Below are 22087 nucleotides of genomic sequence, written 5' to 3'. Positions count from 1 at the left end.
TGTATAAATAAAACATATGTGCCAAAGGATTCTGGGAGATATTGTGTAATTGCTGAGAAATCAGCAAATAAGCACAGGATTCGAGTCAAGCGTCGGGCCTGACATTCAAAGCAATAATTATACACTGTCCCACGTGCGCTTATGTGTGTTGGTGATCTTCAGTGTGAACATTTTTCAGCGTAGATTTCAAGATTTCACAAAGTTCAGTTTATGTACCAGATCTGCATGTAGATCCTCGATGATATACTGACAATTAAGCCCTGTTTTACAGACTTTCTCATGAAATCAGTGTTTACTGCAACTACATGTACTGTTATTTCTCATTAATTTGTTTTCAATTTTTTCATATGAATTTTTTTTATCGACTAAAATTCAGAGTAGTGTGGGATAATAACTGCATTGAATTCACTAAAGAGTGGAGTTCTTGTCTTCATGAATCTGGAGTTGAGATCTACAAATGTACTAGACAATTGAATGAATACTCTAACTGTACTTTAAAGTGGAATGAAACCTTTGGAACAAGTAGGCTTGTGTCGAAACAGAAAAATCAAAGAATAAGAACAAAGAAAGTTTGAGATAAATTAGAGAAACAAAGAGAAAGTTATATGCATTTGAAAATTGCAATCACTGATGCTATGGAGATCCTCCCATTGGCAATTTAACAAGGATGTGTGATGTCACATGTGAACAACTTTCCCTTTGATGGACTATAAAATACCCCCAAAATGTATCTTCTTGCTTTTTCTTATGGTGATACAAACTCTTTATCCATGATGTATTCTTTAAAAATGCCCTCCTATAGAAAGAACACATGATCTACTGATAGATGTGATAAAATGGGCAAAATAATTGAAATATATACTAAAGTAATGGGGAGAGTTGTTCACAAGTGACATCACACATCTTTGTCGGGTTGCCAATAAAAGGATCTCCATAGCATTAGTGATCGCAATATTCAAATGCTCATAACTTTCTCATTATTTGTCTGATTTATCTCAAACTTTCGTCGATCTGTTTCTTTGATTTTTCTGTTTTCACACAAGCTATCTTGTTCTAAAGGATTCACTCTCCTTTAATATTAGGTGTGTGTATCATATGGTAACAACTTTACGAATGACTTGTGATCCTTTCGTGTAAAAAATATACTCAAAATTTTCATTGATGCTGATATAGTGCTTAAAGGACCACCAGTCGTTCATAAAGTCACTCGTAATACGAGTGTCCAGTTTTTATGAAATACCCACCAGGTGCCCATAATACGAAGCTTAGCCATTGGCAGTTGAGTTAATTCTCAAGAGTGATCGTACATTGTTATCTATGAAATTAATTGTCAGAAAAAATTAAAAAGATATCACTGTGATCAAGGGCTTAACTTTATGTTGTTTGAGGGAAATGTCAAAGGGTAAACTGATTTTTTTCTTTTTAAAGATAAAATAACATTTAGAATGATGAGATTTAAGATTTAGATTAGAAGTTTAGCAGGCCTATAGGGAATCAGTCTTCAGGCACAGACCCTGATTGAAACTTTGATCAGCAAGTGGGTCTCCATGCAAAGACTAGCACTTTAGCAAAACTTGATGTTCGAGGGCCTTCATTACACAAGGCTTTTAGGCTGCACATTCAGACCCTTAAATCGAGTGAAGGGTTTGCACAGCAGGCTAACAGGGAATGGTCAATCTCTTCCTCGTCACTTGAGCAGCTATTAACAAATAATTGTAATTTTATCATTAGAATTCTGGCAGATCTGATTTCCACTTCATCTACTACTGGTTAGAACTTTGTTAGACAGCTATGAATATTTGGTTCAGTTTCTCTGACCAAAAAGTGGTGTCAGATGAAATGGACATTTCCTGAAAATTGAACAAAATGGGAAATGGTTTAAATTTCAATCAGGCAATATCAGAGAAAATATTTCATGGAGACTGGGACCAAATTATAGAGCCATGGAAAGGGAATGCTGGAAATCCCCATTCATCACAAAGACAAATGTTGCAGTAAGTTGTGAAAAGTAGCCCCAGAAAATGAAAACAATTTTTTTTTATCCTGGTGGGTGTTTCATAAAACTTCTCGTACGTTAAGAGCGACTTTAAGAATGACCGGTGAACCCTTTTTTTAAGCGCTAAACCATCGGCAATGAACATTTAATGATGAATATCATTTACCATGAGAAAGGATGACCAATCGTTCTTAAAGTGCGCGTGTTTCATAAAGCTGTCCGTAAGTTAAGAACAACTTTAAGAACGACTTGTGATCCTTTTTATGCTCTAAACCATCGCCAATGAATCTACCATTTACCACAAGAAAGGATCACCAGTCATTTATAAAGTCGTTCTTAACTTACGAACAGCTTTATGAAACAGACTCCAAAATTAGTCGATACGGGATGAGACCAAGAGGATAAAGGGGATCTATACCAAGTGGCAGTGTTAATGCCTAATCATAAAAGGAAACCTAAATAGCAACATTTATAGGCCCACATGTACGGTAGCTCTGTCTATCCAGGAGGATGAATTGTGAATTTTGTGAGGCGCACACAACTTTGCATTGTACAAGCGGGTAGCAAAGTGGTGTTTCGTGCTATAGCCAGGGGATGAGTTTCCATTGGCTCATGGTCAAACCATCTCCTACGCTTCATGACCCAATTCTAGATCTAGAGTTTGAGCTTGACCCCGAGGGTGTGCTAAGGTCACTGAACTGGATAGACAGTGGCTGAAGGAGGGGTCTGCATTGAGGAAGGGTCAGTTTGTATTCTATGGTTCTATTACGTTCTATTTCCATTGGTCAGCCTGATTATTGCAATACAGGTCATGCTTCATCAGTTTGAGAAAAAAAGTCTAGTTGTTTCCCTTGGCCCATGTTTCATTAGAGTCTTTCGCTGAACTACACATAGACCTATCCGAATTGATCAAGATTAGATTGCAAAAGCTTTACAACATGCACTGTCCTTGGGTGGGTCTATGTTTGTTTCAAGTTCAACGCTCAAACATTCCGGTAGTCTTTGGAGGCTTGCAGACATCACTTCTGTGTTGCATTATCTGTCCTAATTGTTCAAGACAGTAGAAATTGTGAAAAATGCATAACCTACTGGACTTGGGTGATTTGGGTCTACAGATTTATTTTCAACACTTAATTCTGGTAGTCTTTTGCAAACATCACCTGTGTGTTGCATTGCCTGTCCTATTGGTTCAAGGTAGAAGAAGTTGTGAAAAAATTGTATCACACTAGATTTGAAATGAGGTGGTCTTTGGAAGCCTGCAGACATCCCTTCTGTGTTGCATTGTCTGTCCTTATGGTTCAAGAAAGGAGCAGTTGTGAAAACAGTATCACACTATAATTTGCTTTCAACACATAGAATCAGGTGGGCTTTGGAAGCCTGCAGACATCACTTTTATGTAGCACAAGTCTGTCCTAATTGATCTAGACGGAGTGAAATTGGTCTGTGTACAATCACATAGTGTAATAGCTGTGTTAGAGAAATGAGTGTAATTAATGAATCATTTAAGCTCGTTAGTGTATTCACCTCCTTCCCAGTAAGAACCTGACAGAGCGCCATTCATCGGATAATGAATGGACGAGACTTGATGATTGCCAATGATGGCTGAGTCCCCATTCACATGTGGAATATAATGCAAAGGTTTAGAGGAAATGGTTTTGTAAGAGTCATCCAGGGTGATATGAGTTGGGGAAGAGTTGTGATTGCTAATGATGATCAAGGCGTCACTTTCACCAGTAATGTATAAATAGTGGCAATTTATAATCTTGGCAATTTTCATTGGAGAAACTTGATGATTGCCAATTTACAAGTAAGACTTCAAATGGAAATAAACCATGTTATTAATTCAAGCCTTGTTTTTCCAAGTGTATATCAGTATGTATACTATACAAGTTCTTATAACTTATCTCTTCTCTTTAAAGAGAAATTCCAGTAGTTGCAGTAAACACTGATTTCATGAGAAAGTCTGTAAAACAAGGCTTACATGTAATTGTCAGTATATCATCGAGGATCTAGATCTGGTACAGTTACATAAACTGAACTTTGTGAAATCTTGAACTCTACGCTGAAAAATGTTCACACCAAAGATCCCCAACACAGATAAGCTCACGTGGGACAATGTATAATTATTAATAGAGCGTCGGGGCCGACGCTCTACCCGAATCCTGTGCTTATTTGCTGATATCTCAGCAATTACACAATATCTCCCAGAATCCTTAGGCACATGCGTTTTATTTATACAAACAGACACTTTGGTGGTCATTTCATTGGATTCTGTATGAACTCATTTTGATATCATTACCAAAACTTGCATTTACCTTTAATTATTGGGAGAAGACATAATCATACATGTTGTAGGTATTTGTGCCTTTCTCTTCTCGAGTTGAGAACACTCGCTAGTTGATTCACACTTCCCCCAAACGTTGGACACAGGAAGCTCTACAAATTACTCCTTAGGCTCGTTCACACTGAGATCAATTAATGTTTTTTTTATGTAATGTGAAGAAATGTGTATAAAATATCTTGTAGAGCATTCCATTTTAATTTTTGTGGTAAATTACTGACTACAAAACTGACTAAGTCGGATTTTACCAATAAACCTTATACTCTTCCAATACATGTGCATGTAATTTATGGTAGCCCCAATGTCAGAAAGATAAAAACATTCACATTTTTTTTTCAACTTTCCAGCTGATATTACCATCATGATTTAACTCTTAGGCCTACAGTGTAAATATTATTCCTCTACTGATGCATGTTGCCCCAGTATCAGAAAGACAAAGCAACATTATTACTCTACTGATGCATGTTGCCCCAGTATCAGAAAGACAAAGCAACATTATTACTCTACTGATGCATGTTGCCCCAGTATCAGAAAGACAAAGCAACATTATTACTCTACTGATGCATGTTGCCCCAGTATCAGAAAGACAAAGCAACATTATTACTCTACTGATGCATGTTGCCCCAGTATCAGAAAGACAAAGCAACATTATTACTCTACTGATGCATGTTGCCCCAGTATCAGAAAGACAAAGCAACATTATTACTCTACTGATGCATGTTGCCCCAGTATCAGAAAGACAAAGCAACATTATTACTCTACTGATGCATGTTGCCCCAGTATCAGAAAGACAAAGCATTCATGATTTTTTTTTAACTTTCCAGCTGATATTACCATCATGATTTATTAAATAGACCTAAACATTATTCCTCTACTGATGCATGTTGCCCCATTATCAGAAAGACAAAGCATTCATGATTTTTTTTAACTTTCCAGCTGATATTACCATCATGATTTATTAAATAGACCTAAGCATTATTCCTCTACTGATGCATGTTGCCCCATTATCTGAAAGATATAGCATTCATTTTGTTTTTTCCAGCTTTTCAGCTGATGTTATTAGCGCATCTCACCATGTACCCCCAAACTTCTGAAAGACAGGACAAACAAATGCGAAATAACCCGAACCTCAGTGTTTGTGAAGTCACAACTCAAAAACTAATTTCTCTTCCTGGTTTATTGCTCTCCAAAACGTGAGCAGATATGGCAACCCTGTAATTGCTATTGACATTTTTGTTTTTGGTAGAAGATGTTATGAAATTTGTTAAAACTTCCGAGAAGGGGTCGATCATCGGTCATTTCCTCGTACATACAGGACATTCACTATTGTTTCAGGATCATTTTGAAGAGGCTGGCTATTTTCGTACTGATACTAGAGAAATATTTTGTATCAATAAAATCCAAATATTGAGACATAAATTTTCATATCACTATTGATAAGATTATAGGATTGGGTCAGACAGAGAGAGAGGGAGTGAGAGAGAGAGAGAGAGGGGGGGGGGGTTGAGTCAGAGGAGAGTAAGATTTTTAGCAAAAGGGCCTGTGGCAAGTTTAAAAAATTGTTACCTTTTTATGCAATACAATTTTTATTCAGTCAGTTTTATTCCTGATGAATTTTCTTACTTTTGACACCTTTTTTTGTTTTACTAAAATTAGATTTACAGTTACATTATTCAAATCGTTGCACGCACCACGAACCGTCCTCTCTGCGCACTTCGATGCGAAAGTTAGTTTTGCAGAGAACGCATGATAAAGAAAAGCTTTTTTAAAACCAGCAATAAGTGCACCTACAAGGAGAGCAAATTATTTACCGGTGTCTTTGTTCAAAATTTTAGGTTCCAAAGTTTCATCCCGTATCTTTATATTTTCTTGAAGTGAATTATTTACGCCACAATGGGCATCGTAACAGAGAGGACGGTTTGTGGAATAGATAACAGTGCGCTATCGCGCATCGCGATTTCACCACGAACCGTCCACTCCAATACGATGCCCACTGTAGCATAAATAATTCAATTCAAGTAAATATAAAGATACGGAATGAAACTTTGGAACCTGAACTATCGGAACAAAGAAACCGGTTGATAATTTGCTCTCCTTGTAGGTGCACTTATTGCTGGTTTTAAAAAAGCTCTTCTTTAAATGCGTTTTTTTGCAAATCCAACTTTTGCATTGAAGTGCGCAGAGAGGATGGTTCGTGGTGCGTGCGACAAAATGATTGAGGCATTTTTGTCTTTAGCAGAATACTCTTCTACATGTAATTGTGTGTTACTAAAAGAAAATAATTATTTATGTATGCAAATTCCATGTCACTGATTAAAGAGAAAAATTCAACAAGCATAACACTGAAAATTTCATCAAAATCGGATGTAAAATAAGAAAGTTATGACATTTCAAAATTTTGCTTCATTTCACAAAAACAGTTATATGAACGAGCCAGCTACATCCAAATGAGAGAGTCGATGATGTCATTCACTCACTATTTCTTTTGTTTTCTATTGTTTGAAATATGAAATATTTTGATTTTCTCGTCATTGTCATGTGAAATGAAGTTTCATTCCTCCCTGAACACGTGGAATTCCATTATTTTAACATTTTGTGCTTCAGGCAAGGAGGTCCTTGTAGTCAAATTCATAAAAATTGAAATATTGCATAATTCAAACAATGAAAAACAAAAGAAATAGTGAGTGAGTGACATCAACTCTCTCATTTGGATGTAATTGGCTCGTTCATATAACTATTTTGTTAAAAATAAGCAAAACTTTGGAATGTCATAACTTTCTTATTTTATATCCGATTTTGATGAAATCTTCAGCATTGTGCTTGCCTGATTTTTCTCTATTGATTCGAATCAACATTTTTCTGAGGTGGACTTGACCTTTAATTTGAAAGTGTTTTATAGATTTTAGAGGGGAAAAAATGATAATATTTATAAGAGGATTTTTTCTTTAAATCAAAATATGTGTTCACATTTTTACACCCCTTGTACTTCTAAAAATTCCTGCCCTGATACGAGGAGAAAAAAAACTCGTCAATATTGAGGACTTCCACTTAATTTGATAGTAGAATTCAGAACCAATACACTTAAGCCATAACTGCACGTAGATAGCTCTAAATCCATACTGTGTCTAGTGGTGACAAATGGGCACGGGATACCAAATTTAGAATCATTTGGGCTTTAGTGAGTGCGATCCTGACGCTATTGCACCGGTATTGATTTTTGGTAGCTGTCGAATCCTTGGTCGTATCTTCATTTTACTCCATCTCTCTCTCTCTCGCTCGCAGGTCGGTGGCTCACAGCCTCTTTCTATTGTGTCATCTGTTCCATATAATTTATTCCTTCTTTCTCTCTCCTATCTCTCCTCTCCTTTTCTTACTATCTTTCTAGATATCTCCCTGTCCTTTGGTCCTTTCTATTATAGAAAATTTGCAATTTTACAGACACATGTACATGTAACATGATGTAGTAATTTCTTCATTTTATTCATCCCTCTCTCTCTTCTTTCACCTACTTGTAGCTTGTGCTGTTACTTTGTTTCTTTCTCTGCAACTCTTAATTATAGGGTTTTGCTACAATGTGGATACCATGCTCATGTGAAATAAGCTCATAAAAAAGTGTATGGGGGGGGGTTCAAGGCTGGGTGAGTGCATATACTGAAAAGGGTATTAAAAATCACCCATACCATATTGTATCAGCGTAGGAAAAACATGAGGGTGACGGATGATTTTGCCCTCATGACCACCCGAATCGCCCCTAAAATTATCCCGCCATGCATGCTTTGGGGCTACCATTCTTTCTAGAGTTGCCCCAACATCTTTCACAAACAATATTCAAGATTATAATATTAACGCAGTTCTTGTATAGCGCATATCACATTATGTCATAACATCCCTATAGATGTGCTTCCAAAGGACTTGGATATTATTACCCCGGCTTTAGCCCCGCAGCCTTTTACAGTGCGGTGGCATTTCAAGGAATAAATTCCTGCCAGGTACCCATTTACCTCACCTGGGTTGAGTGCAGCACAATGTGGATGAATTCCTTGCTGAAGGAAATTACGCCATGATTCAAACCCAGGACTCTCTTTTTCAAAGTCAGAAGACTATCCACTGGGCCACAACCCTCCACATCTGAAGATTATGCAGAAAATTTATACTGACAGTTGCTTTTACAGTATAATTGCTTGTTACCCCTAAAAAGTAGCCCTTAAAATGAAAGATATAGCCCCCAAAATTCTGCAATCACAGAAGAAAAAAAAACCTGAAAAATGAAAATTTATTTTTGACCCTGTAATGCACACACTCACACACAATGAAGTTGAAATGAATAAAAGAAACACAAAAGATTTGATGTACTGTAAGAGGAAGTTTTAAAAAATGCAGTCTTACCATGTATAGGCGGTTTCAAACCGCCTCGATCACAAGAATCCCCGTTAAATTACGAGAACTTTTTAAGGCTAAAAAATACCCGTTAATTATTCCTGCATTCACACCGCCCCGAAACACATCCTTCGGGATAAGTTCCCGAAGTTACGAGCATGCGCAGTATGGTCTGATAAGCAGACAAGGCGCGAGATTCAAAATCACTAGCCCAGCAGCCACCCACGCCGCCGCGCCCAACGACACGCTGGGATAAAAGTTCCCGTAATTTGCTTTCACATCGCCAAAATACCTGCGACCTTGGAAAAATCCCCACGAAAGTTCTCGTAATTTCGCCAAGTACCTGCTATTTAGCGGGTATTTTCTTTCGGGATATTACGCGTAGTTTGCTTTCACATTACCAAAATACCTGGTATTTTCTGATCGGGGTAAATTTCCCGATCAGAGAATACCTGGAACTGGCGAACTTCGAGGCGGTCTGAAACCACCTTATGTCTACTTTCAATTTGCAACAACAAAATCACATACCATGTCTAGACTTAACCAAACAAAACCTAGATTTGTAAAGCTGGCTCACCAATTCAAGACGATTAAAAAAGTGGTTTGAATTATTTTGAATATTCTTATAATCAGGGCTCCACACCTGCCCTTTTTTTCAACTGGTCCTTTGGACCGGTAGATACCCAGTTGTTCCATTTGTGCTGGTCCATACTTGAACTGTACTGGTCCACCCCCCCCCCCCCCACAAAAAAAAACACACATAAAAAAAGGGTTGAGTTTATTTTGCTGTCTTGCATTGCTTATTGTTTATTCCCCCCCCCCCAAAAAAAAAAAATAAAAAATAAAATAAAAACTAGTACATACCCACACACTACATAATTCGTTAGAGCCACTTTTTGTGATGCCAGAGCCTTTTTTTTTAATTTATGGGGAAATTACGCGTAGTTTGCTTTCACATTACCAAAATACCTGGAACTGACGAACTTCTAGGCGGTATGAAACCACCTAATGTGAAACTTCCTTTTCAGATAAAATGATGTACATGTACATTTGGATGTATCTTTGTTTCAGAAAAGGGACACATTAAAATAATTTTGAGTGCCTTGCCTCTCGATCATTGTTTTTTGCTAAAACATACTTTGGCAAAGGTGGGGTTATAACCTTATGAAGACTTACCTGTCATGTAGACATTGCTTGACAATGTTGACATCCTTGTTTCTTGTAATTAGTCTGTTTTGTGTTCATTTTAGCTTTTTTTGGCACACAATCGTCAAAATATGTCTTATCAATTTAATGTATGAGATAATGAGAGTAGAATCAACTATTATCTTTACTTGAGCAAAGACTAGCATCTAACTTGCCTTTACAAGTAGTGCAATGTATCTTCCCTTTGACAGTTGTGCTTACTTTTATGTCTGGAACAAAGACTACCCATGTCCTTAGGTTACTTATTATGCAGTTCTTCTAAGCAGGCAATTAGATCTTGATTTCAGTACGCCTGACATTTTTGACAAATTCCCTGCATTTTCCTGAATTCTATTACAAATTATTTTCCAATCATTGCATTGCCACTTACAAGATGTGTTTGCTTCCACTGCAAGTAAAACATGTGCTATATGAACATCAATGAAATAATTACTTTAGTTTGAAAATAGTCATGTGTACTTATAAACAAGACATTTTGTGATAAGCAAGAGGTGATTTTTAGGTATGGAGCGATGAATCTCAAATGATTTAAATTCAATTCTTTTAGCTTTGTTTAAATCCTAATGGTTTAAATCCTAATCTAATATTCGGCTGGTCACTATTCACAGCCGATCTGAATTTATTTAAATCCTTGAAATTTAGAATATCTTTAAATTTTGATACCCTCCCCCCTTAAGTGTATGTCACTATTCCATTTCATATTGTGTGCCCTAAAATATTTGTGTTATGAAAAATGAAGAGGATATATGTTTTAGGATAAAATAATTACATATTTTCCATCAAATATTATTAAATTTGATCTGGTGCCCGATCAAAATGAAATATACATATATATATATATTTATATATATATATATGCATATTTGTTGTCTTGTTAGTAAATTCTAGCTGATTTTGAGACTTAAAATTGTGTATGAATGCACCTATATCAATACTACAGTGTATTTCCTTGTCATAGGATTGTTGGGAGAGAACCTGATGGTTCTTTGATCGTTAAAATTGTGTCTGAATGCACCCTGAATACCCTGGCCACCGAGACGTAATGTTTTGTATTTAAAGACTAAAATTGTGTATGAACGCACCCTTACTACCTGGACCAAGGTTAGCTGAAGACAACTATTTATTGTGTGTATAGTATCGTAGTTAGCCTGTTATGAGATTGTTGGGGTAGAATCGCTTGGAGAGGAAATTGGTCTGAGTAGAGCCCTCAATAGTGATACCCTGTATTGCCCAGCACATGGACTAATTAGGACATCCTTGATTGGTTCTGGGAGAAGACATTGTTTATTCACACCCAAGGAGCTTAAGTTGGCAACAATCATTCATTTTGTAAAAAAAAAAATTAACTTTCAGACAAAATTAATCTTATTTCACTCCCTTAATATTAATCTGTTTTTATGTAGCTCTTTAATAATACATCAGATCGACATGCCTAAGTGCTTTACAGATATATTATTACCCCAGTCATCGTATTCAATCAGTCATTCCCGCACACAATGTATGCACATCCTCCACTCCCTGGGGAGTATTCCACTCAGTCGCCTGTGAGGCACACGCAGTACTGGACAAGCTACAATGACTTTCACATCCTACCGGGTACCCATTTAGCACCTGGGTGGAGAGTGGCAAAGTGTGGATTAATGCCTTGCCAAAGGACGCCAGACCGTGGTGGGAATTGTACACACGACCCTCTGTTTACAGGGTGAGAGTCAGAACCACTACACCACGGCTCCTCCACACCCTGAATTGGCAACAACCATTATTTTTTATATTCATTTACAAAAAAAGAACCAGATACAGAATATTAACAAATTAAAGATAAATCTGGTAGTTTTGATTAAATATGTGGAAGTGTCGTGGTGTAGCAGTTCTGACTCTCGCCTTGTAATCAAAGGGTCGTGTGTTCGAATCCCACCATGGCCTAGCGCCCTTTGGCAAGGCATTAATCCACACTTTGCCACTCTCCACCCAGGTGTTAAATGGGTACCCGGTAGGATGCGAAAGCCTATATGTAGTATGCCTAGCAATTGAGTCTTGGAACTCTAGTTTTAATGCTCCCAAGGGAGTGGAGAAGGTGCATGCATTGTATGTGGGCATGCAAGGATCCGATGATCGGGGTAATAATATCTGTAAAGCGCTTATAGAGACGTCATTCTGACATATTAAGCACTCTGTAAATGCGGAATATTATTATTATTAAATTATATGAATTACAAGAATTACAATATAACAGGGGACCATTTCCTCTAGTGTATAGTTTCTTTTTGCCATTGTTTAGCAATAACCAATTAAATACTGATAATGGAAATAAATGCTACTAGACCAGGTATACATTTATGTGCTTGGAAATTATCGGCCTGTAACTTATGATATTGTTGCATTCTCTCTGCGAAATAGTAAAGCATAATGAAAATACAAAATTACAAATAACGTCCAAATCTTATCATCTTAAATGCCACTTGTGAATGCTTGTTTTAAAAGATATCGATGGTTAGAATAATTATAATTCAAGTGTGAATGCATATTATATATTATATACCATGTAATTTCCTTCTTATTTCAACTTGGGCCCCGGGCAAGCTCATTTTACATGCATACTATTCCCTCTCCGGAGTTTTTGGCTAAAATGTCAAAGTTTAGAGGAGATTTGGGGAAAGAAGGATCGCTCGGCCAATCCGCATTAGAGTTTCGCTTACTGCTGCGTTAATTACCTATTAATTTCAGTCAGTTGTTCTCTGAATTATAACTCAGAATGACAGTGCAGATGAAATGGAGAGTTGGATTATTCCACTTCCCTTTCGGGGATGTATGTTCTTTGGGATCGGAGGGGTGAGACTGAATGCATTTTTCAGGCAGAAATGATCAAATGCATTTTAATTGTTGAAAATATTCAGTAAGATGTTATTGAAATTTTAAATGAGTAACAAATTCTAAAAGGGCGTTATTGGTCGGTAAATTGATTTTATATTCTTCGGTGTCCATTTCATAAAAGTTGTTAGAACAAATTTGTAATTTAATATTGGTTAAAAGCTACTGAAATAATTCAATCTAATTGGCTGATAGTAAATTGGTGATATTTTATACATTTGTTGATTTAAGTCTTTGCGAAATGGGACTCTGGCCTTAACTGACCTGAAGATGGCGCTATTCAATATGACAGTGATTTGCTGTTAAAAGAAAAAGAAAGAAATCAAGCCGGGGAGGGGGAGAGTTCAAACACAAGTAAGATCTTAATAAAAATTCCCCATTCATTTGATGCATAATTCATAATCATAATCATTCCAACATTATCGCAAGAATAACTAAATTGTAGCATTACTAGGACAGTACTTGAATTGAATGATGATCCTAAGCACTGTTTGAAGACCATGAAGACATTGAAATTTGTGAGATATTTCCTATTTTTGAGCAAGCGCCATGAGCGCCCAACTGAGGCAGATACCGTCGCTTCACAAGAACCCATCATCATTATAGCAATTGTATTAATATCTGAAAACAGAGTGAACTCAAAAAGAAAGAAAGGTGAAGATACAATTAATATCAGTTCATACTGTTACTGTTGATAGGAAAATATGTTCTGTCAAGGTATATTTCTTAGCAAATCTGAGAATAACTTTGAGTTGATTCAAGACGATATAAGAACTAAACAAACCGTACCACAAACCGATGGCTGCATCTTACATGTAGATACCCTAGTAGAAAGATTATTGATGAAAATAAGAAATTCAAATCTGAAATTCCCCTGATTTGGGATGACATACTTGTACATGAAGAAACGGATTTGATTTTAATATTCTTGCAAATAACGCATGATCTTTTTAGTGGTAGAGATCACGATGATCAGATTCCATCTGTCATGCTTGTAGGTAAAACCCTCACTTTATGTAGTTTTTGTTAGAAATTTCAGATTGTTCGTGACTGAATATTACTATGGTTGAATGTTATGATAATGATAATAATAACAGTGTATTTACCCAGGGTAGCCATTTTAGTTCCGAAAACTGTTCTCGTAGCGAGCCCTGCTAGTAGAATCACCCTGGCTTTAGCTCAGCTTCCTATGGATGTTCAAGCATTCAAGGATTTTTTTCCTACTGTGTACCCATTCACCTCACCTGGGTTGAGTGCAGCACAATGCGGGCATTTCTTGCTGAAATGATGCAGGTGAATGAAGGCGAGGAGAGTATGCAAACAAAAAATAAATTTCTTATTTTCAGGGGCTGCTATTCCCAATCTACTCCCAAAATCTTCAACATTACAATGAATGAGGGTTTGGGATGCTCTTGTTTGTCATTTTCTAGGGGGCTTTTACATGTTATCATTTTGGGGGCGAATTCGCCCACAGCCCCCCCCCCCCCCCTTGTAATTTTTCCCCTGGTGGAGAGATAAGGTGCTTTTTAGTTGTTGCTTTGTATATATTTCCAGTGTGTTTCGCTGGTAGATTTTGGTGTCCTTGATTTCAATGTTTGAGGGTGTGAGGGAGTTGTCATTGGTCTAATCACTTATGGTTATTCATTGGATGATTTCAAGTCCGGTGTTGACCTTTTGGTGTTGGTGTTAGGTCAATTTTTACAAGATTATAACACCAAACATAAAATGAAGATGGTCCTGAAAAGTAAGTCACTAGTTGTTGAGGTGTTCATAATGTGAACTGGATCAGTTTTGCAAACTCTGAATAAGTTTTGGAGCTAGGGGAAGCAATCCAAATTTCAACACCAACACCGAGGCCAACACCGGACTTGAAATCACCCACTGATATCATAATTTCTAATGTAGGAAATTTACACAATGTACCTTGACAACCAAACAGGAGCCCATTGATGCATGCATGAATACAACATAATAGAAAACTTTTTGAACATACATACACTTAATATGTTGCAGTTTGCTGGCTTTCCTTAAATTGGTCTGACCATTGGAGCTTATATTACAAACTGACCTACATATAGACATTTATGCGTTGTCTGTATCATTCTTTCCCTGTATCCTGGCCCATTTTCTGTCCCTATCCCCATACATGCATTTCTGTGTATGGCCAATACCTATGTTAGCAATTATCCCTAATTGGTGGGAAGGAAACCAAACAAAAACCACATCGGACGGTCATAGTTTTATTTTGGGAAGTGTCGCGCGCTTGGCTTTTGATGCGTGTGAGGTGGCATGGGTAGAGTTGTTGAGGCTACTGTAACTTCCATTTCTTCTGCTTTTTCTCCTTCTGCTTTTTTTCATTCTCTTGCTTTTTCTTCTTCTTCGCCTGTTTTTTTTCTTCTTTGTCTGCTTTTTCTTTCTTCTTTGTCTGCTTTTTCTTTCTTCTTTGTCTGCTTTTTCTTTCTTCTTTTTCTCCTGCTTTATCTTCTGCTTTTTTTCTTTTTCTCCTGATTTTTCTTCTTTTCCTGCTTTCTCTTCTTCTACTTCTTTTTCTTCTTCTCCTTCTCCCTCTTCTTCTTCTTCTTCTTCTTCTTCTCCTTCTTCTCCTTCTCCTATATTTCTTCTATTTTTTCTTCTTCTTATCCTTCTTTTTCTTATTCTTCTCCTACTTTTTCATCTTCATCTGCTCTTCTTCCACTTCTTATTTTGTTAATGGCTCTTTTCTCTTGTGCTATTGTATATATTTTTGTGTCTTGTTTTATTCCCTCATTCTTCTTTACTTTGTCTTCTTTTCAACATCTCCTGCTACTTTGTCATTTTCTATTGAATTTCTTCCTTCTTGAATTCTTCTTTTCAACATTCACTTCTTCTCCCTTTCATCCCTTACTCTTTTTCTTCTTCTTCCTCTTCTTTTTCATTTTCTTCTTCTTTTTCTTCTTCCCATTCTCATTCACTTTCTTAAAAAAAGTATAAGAAAGTGAAGAAAGATAGAGTAAGATCGAGAGAGCAAATTAAAGAGGAAGAGAATGTTAGGCAGAGTGAGAAATAAAGAGAGAGAGAAAGCTGGACACAGGATTTGACAAGAAACTGCACAGAGACCAATAGAGGATAGTGAACCAATGAAAAAAGAATCAAGTGTTAAAAAATGCCACTACTTGTTCCAACGAGGCACACCGTAATTTTAAATGCGTTAATCCACGAAGCAGAGATGAAGCAATGCACACGTTCATGGTCGGATCGCTAGGGCTGAATCGGTAGAGCATCTATGCCCTGCGGAGGACACAAAAAAAGAGAAAGAGAGAGGTCTGAATTACCTTTCAGTACTGAGTCATCTTTGGTTTCTTATCCAAGTCTTTCTCTTTCTCTCTTTCCCTCTCTCTCTTTCTGTCTCTCCATCTCTCCTACTGTGTCTCCATCTCTCTTTCTGTGTCTCCATCTTTCTTTCTGTGTCTCCATCTTTCTGTCTTTCCACCTCCCTTCCTTTCTCTTCCCCTACCTTTGTCTCTATCTTTCTTCCTGCCTCCCTCTTTCTGTCTATCTCTCTTTCTATTTGTCTCTTTTCCTCTCTTTTCCCTCTTTCTGTCAAGCTAATACATGTATGTGTCTGAACTACCAGTTTCTATCTTTCTCTCCCCTTCTCTCTTTTTTCATCGTTCTTTCTCCCTCTTTCTTTTCTTTCCATCTTTCTGTCCATGTCTTTCTCCCTCTCTTTTCTTTCCATCTTTCTGTCTATGTCTTTCTATCTGTCTATATATTTCTATCTCTCTCCCTTCATCACTCTCTCTTCCTCTCTTTCTTGCCCTCCTCTTCCTTCTTCTCTTCACTCTCCCTTTCCCCTCCCTCTCTCCCTCTCTATCCCTGCCTACTTTACATATAATTGGAAGTGTCGCTGTTCCCCTTAACACGACTAACATCGGATTGCATACATTGCTCTCCCCCCCCCCCGCACAAAATATGAATGCATAATTGGATGTGGATCGACTTGTATGATACATACATGCATTCCTTCAAGCATCTTTATTCTCAAGTTATTTTCCCCTATTACATTGTATGTTTAACCATCCTCTACAGACAAATCCACCTCTTTATTAGTGTGTAAGGAGTTTCGTGGGTATTGTCAAGGAGAAGCTCCTTGGTATTGTGTATTGCTTCAAGTCCTTTTTATTTTTGTTTAGCAACAATCCTATGACATTTTTTTGAATACTAAATCTGGGAGGAGAGGAATGTGTATTGCCATAATTATACTGTTGTGATACATGATGTTGAAAATTGAGATCAATTCTTCGCTTTTAAATAGCGGGAATTGTTCGACGAAATTGCAGTTTGCATTATATGGGACAAACTACATGTACCTGTATGTATCAGATATTTAATTGTATTTTTTATACTGGGATGGTATGTACATAGATATACGTAGCCCAGCTTAGCCGGGGTAGTAATAATTGCACAGCCTACTGAGAGAACAGTTTTCGGAACTGAAGTGGCTACCCTGGGTAAATGAATATACTACAGTGCGTCCCAAAAAAAACTATACACTTTTGAAATGGCTGCCAAATAAAAAATGTAGCACTTTGGGGAAAAGACTTATAGATATGGAAAGCCAATAAAGTCAACTTTCAAATGACACCAAAAAGTTGAAAAATTATCCATGCTTGAGCGAGCACTGCCCACTGAAACAGAGGGTATGCAAATTAGGGTGGGCTGGAATTAGCCTTCCAATTTCTTTCAGATTTTTTGTTTGGTACTTGCAAAGTTGAAGGTTATTTGGTGAGTTAAAGATCAGATGTTATCAGTTTGTTGTTTGTGAAAATTTCACACGTTATTAAATTGAAATTTAATGCATGAGTGATCATGAATTGCAATTTTTAGTGCAGCTTTATCATGTGGATCATGCATGTGGATCTTAACAATGTGTTCATGACAGTCAGGAGAAGAGGGGGTAATATGACTTAGGTAGGTGAAGTTGATGGGCTTGAGGTCAACAGAACATTTAGCAACCCCTCCCTCCATCTCTACCCCCTCCCCCCCACCTTTCTCCTCCTGGGAGACTAAGCTTGGCTAGGCTGGGCAGAAATTAGCCATACAGTTTTTTGAGAGGTTAGTCCTTTGGAACTTACAAAGCTAAGGGTGTTCTGCTATTCATGAGTGAGATAAGTTTTGGTTTTAATAGGCAAATTTCATGAATTACTCAATTGAAATGTACTGCATGAGTGAACAGGAATGCAATTTTAGTGTAGCATATTCATCTTGTGGACATCAGAAGTGTGTTCATGAGAGTCAGAGTAATGTGATGGTACATGTACCTGTTACAAGCAAGAGGGCGAGGTATGCTGAGACCTGGTTAAAAGGGCATTCCTCTTCTTTTTGTCCTTTTACAAATTAAAAGTCATAGGTACCCTCCCCTCTTCACCTCCATTTTCCAGCCCCCCCCCCCCTCTCTCTCTCTCCCATCTCCCGGATTGTAGCCTTTTCAAAACTTAACTGCCAAGTGACCGGTGGCTGATGGTCAGTTTGAATGATTACCAAAAAAATAATGATTATGATGATTAATGAAATAATTTATTGGAAAAAATTAATGTTTTATTGATCACATTGCACATTGAATGAGTTAATTTACTGATAAATTTTTGATTGAATGATTGATTGGAAAAAGTTGATGCCCTAATTCAGAATTAATCATTAAACCAACATTCTGCTCTGGACTTCACGCGTACATAAGAATAGCCATAAGTCTCTCAACAGGAGGGGAGGGTGGGAAAGAGGGAGGGGGCGGGGCTGAATGTTCTGTTGACCCTTATTCCATCAACCTACTTCTCCCACTTAAGCCCTATCTCACCCCCTATTAATCCGACTGGCCGACTCCCATGAACACATTGCTGAGATCGCCATGATAAAGTTGAAATGCTGCCCCAAAAGAGATCCAAATGATAAAGCTGAAATGCTGCTCCAAAAGTGTAATTTGTGTTCACTCATGCATAAAAGTTCAATTTAATAACTTAAAAAAATTGCTTAAGCTATCAAAACTGATCAAGGTTGATCATTAATTTATCACAACGCCCTTAACTTTGCAAGTTCGAAATGATTTGCCTCTCAACAACTGAAATAAATTGGAAGGCTAATTCCAGCCCACCCTAATTTTCATACCCTTTGTTTCAGTGGGCAGTGCTCGCTCAAGCATTAATATTTTCCAACTTTTTGGTGTCATTTGAAAGTTGACTTCATTGGCTTTCCATATATGAGAGTCTTTTTCCCCAAAGTGCTAGATTTTTTTTTTGGCGGCCATTTCAAAAGTGTATAGTTTTTTTTGGGACGCGCTGTATATTAGTATCATAGATTTTGATGATTGTGAATAGGTACAGTCTAATGCATTTATGATGATTTGTTGGCATAAAATTGTATTTTATTCTCTTTTATTTGTATCACAGATTCGTTTGGTTGATTGGAAGTCATGGAGTAAATGTAGTTCAATTGATTTGTTTTCATCAGAGTAGCTCATAAAAATGACCATGCATTCATTTATGAAGTAAGTATTCATTGAATTATTCAAGTCATTATTTCTTATCTCTTTTGAAATCATACATGTACAAACAAGGAGATATAAAAAGATCAACAATTCCTTAAATAAATACTTTGTCTTTCCGCAAGAAGGGACTCAGGGGTAATTTCATTGATTATAATTTTTTATTTCAAACATTGAAAAGGTGCGTTGTAGGCTCTCCAACGGTGCAAAATTGTTACAAAATTTGTACGGAAACTCAAAATATCTGCAAATTAAAAGGGTATAATAATGAAATAATCATAAAAATTGCCCTTAAGTCCCCTATTTGTGGAAAGGCAATTACTTTAATATGTATGATATTGCCGCGTGGCGATTATGAAGAAAAGACAAGAATTTTTGCACAGATGTTCACACAAGAATGTATGAAAGTTTAATGAAATTCAACAATCTATTTTCTCAAGAATAGTTGAACTTATTCCAAATGGTAAAAGAAAAGAATAGTGTTTCAAGTAGCAAGTACGGAATAATATGTACAGTACATGGTGCATTAAGAAAGGCAAAATTCTTTTAAAAAATTATGAAGAACAAGTGTTATTATTGCCCTTTTGTTATTAATACAGTGAACAACTAGATAACGGTATTGAGAATCAGATTTATTGTTTTGATGATTGTTCTTACTATGGAGGCACTTAAATCTAGGATGCAATTGGCAAGAGTAGTGACATAACATCTTACAATGTATTTGTCATTACTTATGCTTAATTGAAGGACATGCTTGTATTGTATTCCATTATCTCTTATTGTTGGACTAGACACTTATCTCTTGATCATTTCTAAACATTACCAGGGCCTCATGACATAACGCTTAGCGATCGATCTTGGGGCTGATTTGTGCAATTGATCATACACAGTAATCAATGCAATCAATTGTAGAAATAAGGTCTTTTATCAATCGCTAAGGTTTGTGCTACAGGGAAGGGCCCCGCTTTCTCAATATGAAATATGTTTTCCCTGTGGTGTATCAATGTGAAATAAGAGGTTTTTCAAATTAAATTTATTATTGGGTCAATCCACATCAAATCAACCAATGCTTGTCACCCGACCCTCTTCGATTTTCTTTAAACTCGCACCAAATGTTGCCCCAAGTGTCTGACGGAAAAATCTGAAATATTTTGCCCCAAGGTCAAATGGTTGCTAAGATACGGCCTCCCATAGCAACCAGTGCGCACTCAAAGAAATTATTTTAAATAAAATTGCCTATTTTTGATTGACTACTGCAGCAAAGTTTGATTGATTACAGTCTTCATTTTAAGTAAATTGGAAGAACTTTTTGGTCTAAACATGCAGGGTACATGTATGCTGTAGCGCGGACCTGTCAACCGGATTTCGCACACGAGGTCACCGAAAATGGTGTTAAGCATCCGTGTCAATGATTTCAGAAGCATGTTTGGAGGCTCATAAATCCAAAACTAAATTAGCTTAGAACCAAATATTATGCACATTTATGGACTTTCATATACTCAACAGAATTACAAAAAAATTGACCCAAGAGTGTGTGTCGTTTTCCTGTAGGGCGCCCTCAAAGTTGGATTTTTTTCAAAAGATGCCAAGTTCAAGGTCACGGATCACCTCCCGTCCCATCGAGGAGGGGGACCAATTTCTGTGTTTTGATAGACATTTACCCATATTTTCAAGTGTTACTTGAGAAATTTTGCTACCGGAATGTTTAGGGGCTGATTTGCGCATTCCAAAATGGTCGTAAACACCCTAAATTTGACGTTAATGACACATAAATGCTTTTCAACACTTCAAATTGTGATAACTCAAAGATGAAATGCCAAAATACATTGATATCTTCTGTGATGATAGTCTGTAATTGGTATTAAAAGGATATATCTTCAGAAATAGTTTTTATTGTTGGTAATGACCTTGAAAACACACCTAAAATTCAATAAAAACAGTAAATTGGCTAATTTTCCAGAATCATATGGCATTCAAATGGTGTTTACATTGACTTTCAAATGGATGTCATTTCAATACAAAGGGTGAGCTTAAGCCAAAACTTGAAAGACATGTTCAACTTTTGTTCTACTTTAAGCAACATAAAATATTTGAACTCAAAACTATATCATTTGACCTTGAAATTATTCCAAATATAGCTGATTATGGCTTCGTAAGTAGCATATTCAAATTGCGTGAGTATACATTGCACTTTGCAACACATTTCAAAATGGATTTTCTCATAGAGAGAATACCTGATCAGGCTGATATTTGCAGTATTGGTAGTCTGTAAAGAGTTCTTGGAGGATCTACAGATTAAGTACCTATTCTCTCATGACAATGACCTTGAAAATACAGCTGAAAATCATGAAAATCAATAAATCATACAATTTTCATTAGTAATCAAGTGTTTTTACCCACTTTTCATTGTGTGTTATTCCATCTTAGATTGTGAGCTCATGCTGATAATTGCAAATCATGTTCCACTTTTGGTCTACTTTAAGCTACATAAAATATTTGAACTCAAAACCTTATCATTCGACCTTGAAATTGTTCCAAATTTAGCTATTTGTGCTTCATAAGTAGCATACTCAAATCACACGTGTACTTTGCAACACTTTTCAAATTAGATTTTCTCAAAGAGAGAATACCTGATCAGGTTGATATTTGCAGTATTAGTAGTCTGTAATGAGTTCTTAGAGTATCTACAGATCAAGGAACTATTCTTTCATGAAAATGACCTTGAAAATACAGCTGAAAATCATGAAAAATCAATGAATCAGACTAACTCAAAACCATATCA

General features: G+C 36.7%; 1 protein-coding gene across 2 annotated transcripts in view; it reads left to right on the top strand.

Moving 5' to 3' along the window:
- The window catches only part of LOC121417001 (collagen alpha-1(I) chain-like), a 68294-nt gene that overhangs the window by 33276 nt on the left and 12931 nt on the right, over window positions 1-22087 (top strand). For both annotated transcript variants that reach the window (XM_041610541.1, XM_041610542.1), the window contains exon 3: window positions 19211-19308. The gene's annotated coding sequence lies outside the window, so the exon portion shown is untranslated. The remainder of the gene's footprint in view (window positions 1-19210; window positions 19309-22087) is intronic.

Source organism: Lytechinus variegatus, chromosome 6, assembly GCF_018143015.1.
Source record: "Lytechinus variegatus isolate NC3 chromosome 6, Lvar_3.0, whole genome shotgun sequence".
In the NCBI taxonomy this organism is placed as follows: Eukaryota; Metazoa; Echinodermata; class Echinoidea; order Temnopleuroida; family Toxopneustidae; genus Lytechinus; species Lytechinus variegatus.
The sequence above is the reverse complement of the archived record's forward strand: the minus strand, read 5'-3'. Positions and strand labels throughout refer to the sequence as shown.